A 10,372-nucleotide genomic window follows, 5' to 3' on the forward strand; every position below is an offset into this window, starting at 1 on the left:
AGATGTTTGCATGGCTTTAACAGTGCAGACGTTCCTCATGTGCACCCATTTCATATGTTTTATTGTGATGTTTAGTAACATCTGCTTCCCTCCTTCAGGCAGACGATAAAGTGAGCTCAGCCTTAAACATGTGGAGAGAACGTTTGACCGACAGTCCTGGGACGACTGCAGAACAATGGTTTGTTTTTAATGATAAAGTTTCATAATGGAAATAAATGCTGAGCCTGTTTCATGATGTTGGCCCTGCAGCATCAGGCAGGATTAATACTGTAACAAACGTGTGTCACAGTTATAATGACTTTAAATGAAGACTTGGGTTGGATGGAGATGTCAGCTGGATTTGTGCTGACTGTCACTTTAAATGTTTTCAGTTCAGCTTCTAAATCTACTTTTGTATAATGTTTGCTGAGTTTTGCACTTCATGACGCTTTTAAGAAGAGCCAATAAATCCTGACTTTACACAAAAATAAAGGTTTAATGTGTTTAGTGTGACAGTGGAGGAGAGCGCACATAATAAGAGTCATTAACAGAATGGTGACAATTATAATCTGTCTCATTTTAGGAGCAGCTCACAGGCACAACAGACTACAGAGCAATCAAAGCACCAGTTAAACGTCCATGTGACCGGCTTACAGCCAATGAACAATCAGTCCCCACTGTCCCCACCAACATCACTGTACTGGAAAGACTGTGCTGCCATGGTCAGAGATGAACTGGTACTAAAATGTAAGGCAGCTGATGTGTGTGGCCTTAGCAGCACAAATGCATCACGGCTGCAACGCTGCAGTGTGTTTAAACATTTGGACATTTCTGTGGCTTCAAACCAGCAGCTGCTCTGTACTCAGTCGTGTTTGTGTGTCTGTCAAAGTGATTGTTGTCTTTAAAAAGCCTTTTGTGTTGCGTTTTGTGAGCAGTGCCGAGCTTCTCTGTAGTCTAAGCCGAGTCGATATATTTGATTCCATGTTTGGTGTGATTTTCAAAGTCAGCAGCAGCAAACCCATACGGTAAAAAAATACATTTTTCCTGGCCAAAATATATTTCAAATATATGGTAAATATATTTTGTATTTGTGATGCTCCAAAAAAATATATTTTTGAAATTGAAAATATATTTCTTTCAAACCAAAATACATTTCAAAACATATTTTAGGGTGAAGAAAATACATTTCCAACCTTACAGTAGAATGTATATCAAAGTATCCTTTATTTAAAATATATTTAGTGCAATAATGATGATAATGATAACAATACTAAAAGTAACATGTTTTATGCACATCTGCAAAAAACAGTTGGATTCAAACAAAACAGAGTCAAAGGTCTATCACGAATTAGGTTGTTTATTTATTTGCTTACAGTATTTCACATTACACAATATCTCACTATAATGTAGCGTTCATTGACTTTGAAATTATCTGTCAGTGATACAGTAAACAAGATACAACAACTGCTATGTACACTTTAGTTTTTGACAATATATACAATTTAGTACTTAAAGGAACACACTCCACTGTTTTGGAAATAGGCTCATTCTCCATCTCCCTCAGAGTTAAAAATGCAGCGTCTTCTTTCTAGATCCGTACGTTAATAGGGCTCTGGAGCGTGATCTTACGGGATGGGGCGTAGCCAGGATTTTTGGTCAAGGCGCCATATTAGCAGGCCAAACAAATGCTTGCTGTGTGGTCGGTTGTAATGTTAGATTGCACTACCGACAAAGGAATAAGCTTGAAAACAGGCTCTCTTTTCATTGTTTCCTCACCTGGAAACATCATGAGGGAGCTTATGTGTTGGATGTTACCAAAAGAAGGCGTCTAGCCTGGATAGCAGCTGCGAGACGAGCTGATATTCAGTTCTCTACCAGCCACAGATATCTGTTGGTGTGCTCCAGTATTTTCATTCAGGTAAGTTCTAAATAAGTTCATATTATTCTTTATAGCCTGTTAATTTTATTTTCAATAGCACAAACTTAGAACAAACATGCAGAACTACCTTCTATTTATAGAGTTGCTAATTATTTGGCATTATTGCAACAAACCAGCCTATGAAATGAATGAAACAAATCCTGACTGGGTTCCAACACTACACATGGGGCACTACGAAATCCCTGCTTCAAACTACATGCTACATACCACCATGCCAATCAGATTACTTCTTCCATGTGAGGGTAAAAAGGTGACCTTCCTGGATAAGATGGCAAAGGTTTGCTGCGTTTTGGTGAACATGTGCCCCAGTGTGGTAGTAAAACCAGGGAAAATGCTCTTGTTAAATACTCTTAAGTCTTGTGCTGTTTATGTAGTGATAAGTTTTCTTTTTTTTTTTTTTTTCCTTTTTTCTCTTCTTCTTTTTTTTTCTCCTTCTCTTTTTACAGTTGCAGAAACATATAGGTGATTGCTGTAACGTATGTTTTAATTTTGAAATTAAAGCAGCCTTTTTTCCGTTAAAAGGTTCTTTGTGAGGATCAATCCAGACATGGGAACAAAATGCCCTGCAAAACTTGGTACAAGCCGCAAGACAGGTCGTGTCGTAAAGAGGAAGGTTACAAGAATCAGCCCTCGGATCACCACCTTCCTCCAGCTGCTCTCTGAGTTTGAATGGAGGACTTCCAACTAGGTAAGAACAGAGATGATAATATCTTTTACATAGCTGATAATTATATACATACTGTACACACATCCATACAACAGTATGAATGATCTCAGACAGATGTGAACAAGTGAATAACCTGAGCAAACATGAATATTGATGATGTGTCTTTGACAGGTGGTGATAAAGACTACGCTGAACCCGACCATCCTGGTAACGGAAATCTAAATCCCATGTCACATTCTATTTCCTGGGACCCACTGATAATTATTACATTTTGTAAATGAGTTTTGTTTTACAATTGTAATAGTTTATTTAATGTTCATGCTGGTGGGTTTGTCCTGTTTTTAGTGGAATGAAAAACTGTTTTCCTTAAAAAAATCAGACAGAAAGGTGAAGGACTGTGTAGTTTTCATGTACGCTTCTATTTATTTTGGTTATTGGCATTGTTTTTATTCAGTTGAAAAATGTTTTTCTTGTTAAAATAAAAAATCAACAATAAATGTTGGTTTAATTCACTATCCTGAGACTACTTTATTTATTTATTTATTTTTTGTCCCGTTTGGATCTATAGCCATCAGAATTGTTGTCTTGAGGCCAAGAAAGATGGCAAGCGGATTTATTTTACCAAGTGGATCATCATGGCCTTGCCATATTGGTCCATTTGATTGACCTTTATTATAATTATGAATTTATTTTATTTTCAGTTGCAAACGGGACAGACATGACTGGGGGAAAGAATGAAAGAAAGAGGGGGAGAGAAAGAAAGAAAACCAAAGGGGGGAAGAGACGGTGAGAAGGGGGGGAAGAGACGGTGAGAAGGGGGGGAAGAGAGAAAAAAAAACAAACAACAAAAAAAAAACTCCTGGGTCACCTGTATGGAGAAAAAAAAAAAAACAGAGAAGACAGCAAACAACAAAGAGCAACATAATAATAGAAAAAAAAAGCACCATCACAATAAACTAGCTAGCAGTAGATATCAATAGTTACTAAATAATAAACGATATTGTGCAGCACGCAGGATAGACAGCGCACAGTGTGCTTTGAGGCAGCAGCCAAGAAAGCTGTAGTCCGCGTCTGTGAATACCCATGTGTGCACCTGTGTGCATACCTGTGTGGATCAGCATGCTTGCATTCCAAAGGTTTCTCCATGTGATAAGTGATAAGTTTTCAAAAGAGACAGTAAATTACAGAATGCTAGCAGTGGGTGATATTATACAAATGCTGTCATGATTTTATGTGAACATTTTGTCATTTGTAAACTATACATAACATTTTTTCTACATTGTAACTGATGTGATGTTCGACAAAGTGCTTTTAATTAAAAATAGGCAAACATTTCTTTGTTTCTTTATTCAACTTTTGAACAGTGGTATTTAGCAAGTACATATTCAGTAAATGCAAAGTATTTACATGGCCCCCTAAATTAAAACATTATGGGTTATTCAGAACAGAACTATGCTTGGAAAAATATTGTCCCATCAGTTGATCCAACTCCTCCACAGTAGCAGGTGGAACTTTTCTTTTTTGAGGATGGCTTCTTTTACCTGTCACTACAGATGGTCTGTTTATGTTTTGATCAAGAACCTTTTTTTTGGGCAGCTGAAGAGGAGAAGTCTATCTTATGGCCAACCTCTGGCTGTATCTTGGTCATATTACCCAGCAAAACCCAGTATGCAGGTTCATCTGTAACAGTCCTTGTGCCACAGATCCTCACTGTTGCTTCTACATTAAACAGAAGAGCAGTGACATGGCTGCAAGTCTCCACGACTCTAGCCATACAGCTGCAGTGCGCGGCTTCAACCTTCCCTGTGATGCTCACAATGACCTGTGGCTGCAATGCTGCAATTCAGTCTTTAAGAGTGCAGGACCTGAAACACACACAGACAAAGTTCATTTAAAGACAAGAACTTTAATAAGCCAAGGCCGACACAAATGTGTTTTATTTACTTTCAAATCCATTTATCATAAATGTAACAAATAAAGTGTTTTTATGTATCCATCTATAGAACGCTGCATGTTTCTAAAAAGAAACCTATCAGCAAAAAATGAACCTAAAGTATGTAATGCAAGGATGTAATCACTTTCAAGAGGGAGAAAACATAAAGTTCAACTTTAAGTGACAACTATGGACACCTAATATGACAAGCAGATTCTGCAGGTCATTAATCAATGTATAAAACTAAAACAGAATGTATTTTTAGTGACACAGGACACAAACAAGGAAGCAAGATGTGTAATTAGGATTATTTATAATAAATATGAATTAATTAGGGAAATTTCTTTAACCATAAAGAATAACTAAATCCTTCAGGACAATGTCACATCAATGCACTGAACTCACTATGTTATCCCTCTAACAGAGCCTCTACATGTTCTCACTGTAATTTCCCCCTCACGAATGAATTTTTGCTAGCACTAATTTGAATGTTGGGGGGAATCAAACGCATTTTACTCGCAGTACTCAAGCTGACTTACCTTTGCTTGAATGACGCCGTACTCACAACGTGGAGGCTTAAAAATAGCCAAATCTTGTACCCAGTCCTTGGTGAATTGGATGTGCGCCTCCAGAGATTTATAATTGCGAAATTGGTGCGCCGTGTATGCTCTGACTCCACAGACAAGGTATGAGAGTAGATCATGCTAAGTCAATAGCGGTTTGGTCTTCAGGGTTTCTACTCCACGGCTATATTTCATACGGGTCCACATTTCAACAATCAAGTACCGTCTCTTTGCATCTGGACAGAATCTGTCTCTATACCGTCATTTTCTTTTGAGCTACGTTTCAGAATGGTTCGTAGCAAACTTGTTTTGATTCGTGACCTGCCAAGATGGTGCTGCGCTCCCACAATGCATTGCGACATTACGTCAACTCCAAAGCCCTTTGCGTGCAGGAGTGTATGCGCATGCGCATTGCCACGGTGGTTTAAAAAATAAAGATATAATGAAAAGTAATTAATAAAAATTAAATATTTAAACATTCCCACAAATGTGCAATGAACGTGCAAAAACTCTCTTTAGTAGTTGTTGCTGTTTCTTTCTTTCTTTCTTCTTTTTTTTTTTTTTTGAAAAATAACGACGTCTCTGAGGCGCGAAATCTGACAGCGAGAGGAACGGCCGGATACAGGAGACGGGAAGAAACAAGCCGATTATGTTCGCGTTAATTAAGTGGTTGGAAGATGTAAAATTCTCAATTCTGCCAACTGAACATATACGAGATTTTAATGAGGATGAATAATTAGCCGGCATGGAGGAAACGGACCTTTATTTCGTGGAGTGGCGACAAGAAGCCAAGGCGGGTGGCCAGTCTAAGAAGCCTCCATCATCAAGCTAGCAGGTGCCTTTTCCCATATAATATTACTTTATTCTCGTGTATTTGGAACGGAAGCGTAGAGCTGCCACCCAGGCAAAAGAGAAATATAAGTATATCACGTTATAACGTGAAAAGTTTATCGTTCTAACAATATACTATCATGTTTGAACAACATGTTTGAACAACATTGTACGAAAAATGTACATAATTATCACGTCCGTACAATATTGTGCGAACGTGACAATTATGTATATTATAATAATGTGATATTATATTATACCAGTGGTTCTTAACCTGGGTTCGATCGAACCCTAGGGGTTCGGTGAGTTGGTCTCAGGGGTTCGGCAGAGCCTCCGCTGTGACGTGCACGGCTCATTTTGTGCACCAGTAAAAAACATATCTACGTCTAATTTGAAAAAAAAAAACACACTTTATTTTTCACTAAAGAGGGGTTCAATGAATGCGCATATGAAACTGGTGGGGTTCGGTACCTCCAACAAGGTTAAGAACCACTGTATTATACAAACATGAAAAGCATAATGTTAGAACAATAAACATTTCACGTCATAACGTGATATAGCTCTATTTTTCTTTTGCCTGGGTGGCAGCTCCACGCTTCCATAATTTGGTAATCAAAATATGTAACTTAATTAATTATATTGTGACGTACTTTTGCCTTTTCTTATTATTCTGCCTTCTCAATAACTATCAAAGCCTATTCACATTTAATTTGGCTTTCACAGAAATCCTACCTCTCCTTCTGGCTACAGAGTACTTACCAAGGTTAGAAACAAAGAACAGTTATGCTTTATTAATGTTCGCTAATTACAATGTTCCACATTTCCTTGCTTTTTAAGTCATTTTTAGGCTTTTTAGAGTTTTTGTTTTTTATTTTTTTAGCAGTAATGTTTCTGCCTATTTATTTCAGCCCATGAAATCGAATGCAGATCTTCCTAATGTGAGATTTACATAAATGTAAGTAATTTTGTTTGTCATTGTCATTAATGTTGTTGCTGTTGTTGTTTTTGTGCAGTTTGCAATCATATAAACCTAGCAAGCATCAGTCAGCACAGTGACTAACCTAAACAGATTCTTGCTTTATTCACATATATTATATGTAATTATATATACCTGCACATTGTACCTAGGGTTGCAGCCACTTGGCCCCACCCCATTGTTGTGACAGCCCTGATTGTACTTATACACTGCATCTGAACAGGGAACAGTCTGCCACATTAATGTATTTTTAAGTGACTTGTTTGTAATACATGAATTTGTTTCTTACAGATGTCAAAGTCTCAACCTCATGCTGCCCTCCCCCATCCTCCTAAAGTAAGTATTTGTTGTTGTAGTTTTTTATGCGGTGTCTGTGTCACATGCTAATCATAATTATTGAAATAACTGTTTTCTAACAGATTTTCCAAAACACTAGTTATGTTTGTTGTCATTCAGACCAATACTACTGCTTAGACATTGTTTAGTGGTCATGCATGTTTGACAAGCTCGTTATGATACCAAAACAGTAGGCCTATCACAATAATCGATATATCGACTTAACACACAGTACATGTACATGACCTCAATAATTGTTGATGATGTAATTTATGTGCCATTATATTTACAAAAATAAAATATAATGATAACAAAACAATAACATTAAATATCATTGTTTTCTATTTGTTAGAAAACTTACTATTTATTCAAGTTTTTAAGGTATCTAATATTTTGATTCCTAATTTCAATGATCTAAATACTTTAAGAATTAGATGTTGGTTTGTCAATTGAAAGTGTGTAGATCTTGCATTATTATGGTGTTATATTATGATTATACATTCAAAGACATAAAATGGTCTTAAAATGACAATGACATAACTTGTCGCAATTGTTTATGGGGCAATATACCGACCAACAAAAAGTCGTTATCGTAACAGGCCTTCAAAACAGACGGTTTTATGATTGATAAATTCAAAAAATAAATACATTTAATTTCTCTGAGATTCTCTAATATTCAGTTACAGTTCACAACACAGCTACCCGTACATGCAGTATTATACTGTAAATATAAATCTCTGCATTTAGCATCCCACTAGAAGCGTCACAGTTACTGCCTCTTTTTTTTTTTTTTACAAATACCTGTACTATCACTAACACATTTACTGTTTTACTTTTAGCCTGTGGATACAAATGCAGATTTCCTTAATGTAAGTTGTGCATTTTAATTACATCATGTTATTTTTATTATTATTTATTTATTTATTTTATTTTACATTCAAATATTTCAAGCTTCTTGGTTAAAGAAGCTTGATTGCTAGTAGGTAAAGAATAGTTCACCTATAATTCATATTCCCAATTAATTTCTCACCTCTGATTGAATGCCTTTGTTTGTTTTCCTATAACAAAACATTTTTGCTGGATATATATGGTGAATTTATATGCATAGATACAGTCGTAGTGCTTGACACATGCAAACAGCAGTAGATGTACTAAAAAGGAAATAATTACAATCATGATGTTGATTGCTGATGTCAGTATATATATTTTAGAGGAATGTTTTGTTTTTCACCCAAAATAACTATATTGCTTCAGAAGAGATTTATTACCCTATCGGACTCTTATATATTGTTCTGTTTTTTGTTTGTTTTTGTTATTTTCAGGTTCAATGGTGCGTGTTCTTCTAATGGCCGCCTTCCCACTGGAGGTTTTGATCCACAGCAATTTAAAAGGTAATCAGCTTTGAAAGTCAGTTCAAATGGTTAGCTAATAGTACTTTAAAAAGCCTACAACTCTGTCACCAGTTTCTTTACCGAAAATTACCCATAAAAGTATCGCTCAATAGCATATATTGCTTAGTTGTACAAATATCAAATTTTTGGAAATCTAAAACTAGTCAAACACTCAAATGTTCATGCTTTTTATAGGAGGACAGAGCAAAACGGACATCGGCGCAGAGTGAAGAACTGCCCTTGATAAGGACACTATGACAGCCATATATAGTAAGTGAAGACTTTCTGTGTATCTAAAATTGCATACAGCACAAGTAACTTACTTTGCAACCATTAAAATAGGTTGTAAAGTAAGTTACCAATACAAATAGGTGATGATGCATTGTAGTGGTTGGTCTCAGACAAAGAAGGTCAACAGATTTATGAATGCTGGAAGGTAAGGAGAGACGACCAAAAGGGGTGTTAGCATTACTGTAATGTGAACTGGATAGACTTCCCATCTAGGAAAAAGAAAGAGGTAAATTATGCGTAAAATATATCTGTATTAATATCTGTATCTGTATAAACAGAAATATCTGTTTGCTAAATGAAGCCAGCTAACATAAATCACATTTTTATTTTAACTCTGATAAAAGTAATAGAACTGTGACTTTTGTTTGTTACAGTGGGGGTAAGGAAGGGGTTTCCCAGCGTGTCCAGAAGGGCTTTGAGGATTGCCGTGAAAGCTGGGGGAACTGAGACTGCTGGAAAAGGAAAAGAAATTACATTTTAAGTATGCTGACTTATGTTCATACAATCACACACACATATACACATACACACACATATATGTATATGTGTGTGTGTTTCTTTTAGAATGTTTAAGTATGTAATGAGAATAAACTTATAAAATGAATATTCCTTGCTTGATTGATATGCTATATGTATGTTTTAAACATCAAATAAAGATTTCTTTCAGATGTTACATGTGAATGTGTTTTCTTAGAAATATATGAAGGGTTAAATTTATATTTTTTTGAATGATTTTAAATAAATTTAAATTGTATTTTGAAATATATTTTATTAATACATTTCAAAATATACAAAAAATGGCCAAAAAATATATGTGCTAAAATACATTTTAAATATATAAATATATTTTAAAATGTATTTTAAAATATATTTTTTTACCGTATGGGAGTGACATCTGAAGCTTCGTTTAGAACGTACCTTTTTTTAAATCGAACTTTATTGAAACACAATGAGTATACAACATACAAACAGATGAAGTTTACAAAAGAACAGAACATGAACATACAGAACCAGGAGTAAAAAAATGATGATATGAGGAGGCGAAAAAAATCAACATATAAATATTGTTCTGAGAGGCTTTTTGTTGGTTGAGTCTGAAATTGATTGTATGTACAATTCATATCCTTATAAAAAGGCAGAAATATGGTGTTTTATTAATAAACTTACATTCATGGATATAAAATAGCTAAAAGTATTAACAAAGTTTTTTATAAAAAAAACATTTATCATTCTTCCTGGGGAACTTAAAGAAAAAGAATAAAACATTTTCCATCGTAAAGAAAACTCCCTTAAAATATGGACAATAACAAAACTGCTAAATTCTTCCAGAATCTCTGTGTAGAGGAACCAAAAGACATGTGCCACAGTTTCTGGATGATCCCCACAGAAAGTTCAATTAGTATTTATGTCTCTTTTAAATGTTACCATATAGTGACTGGCTGGGTCACATTTATGAAGAATTTTAT

The 10,372-nt window shown here is 35.4% G+C and overlaps 2 long non-coding RNA genes across 4 annotated transcripts; one reads left to right on the forward strand and one right to left on the reverse strand.

Moving 5' to 3' along the window:
- Positions 1-4,225: 4,225 nt before the first annotated feature.
- Positions 4,226-5,394, reverse strand: LOC309702565. The gene is made up of 2 exons (XR_014275630.1): positions 5,058-5,394; positions 4,226-4,450 (listed from the first exon to the last, which is right to left on the reverse strand). It is a non-coding gene; the product is annotated as an uncharacterized lncRNA (long non-coding RNA).
- Positions 5,391-9,431, forward strand: LOC309702450. Of its 3 annotated transcripts, XR_014275494.1 has the most exons (8): positions 5,391-5,916; positions 6,636-6,675; positions 6,821-6,867; positions 7,180-7,224; positions 8,064-8,093; positions 8,547-8,615; positions 8,811-8,885; positions 9,281-9,431. It is a non-coding gene; the product is annotated as an uncharacterized lncRNA (long non-coding RNA). The 3 variants fall into 3 exon arrangements; XR_014275495.1 differs by lacking the exon at positions 9,281-9,431 and having other exon boundaries at positions 8,811-9,100; XR_014275496.1 differs by lacking the exons at positions 8,064-8,093; positions 9,281-9,431 and having other exon boundaries at positions 8,811-9,100.
- The last annotated feature ends 941 nt before the right edge of the window (positions 9,432-10,372 follow it).

The sequence above is a fragment of the Aulonocara stuartgranti genome (assembly GCF_965226115.1).
Source record: "Aulonocara stuartgranti genome assembly, chromosome: 3".
NCBI lineage: Eukaryota > Metazoa > Chordata > Actinopteri > Cichliformes > Cichlidae > Aulonocara > Aulonocara stuartgranti.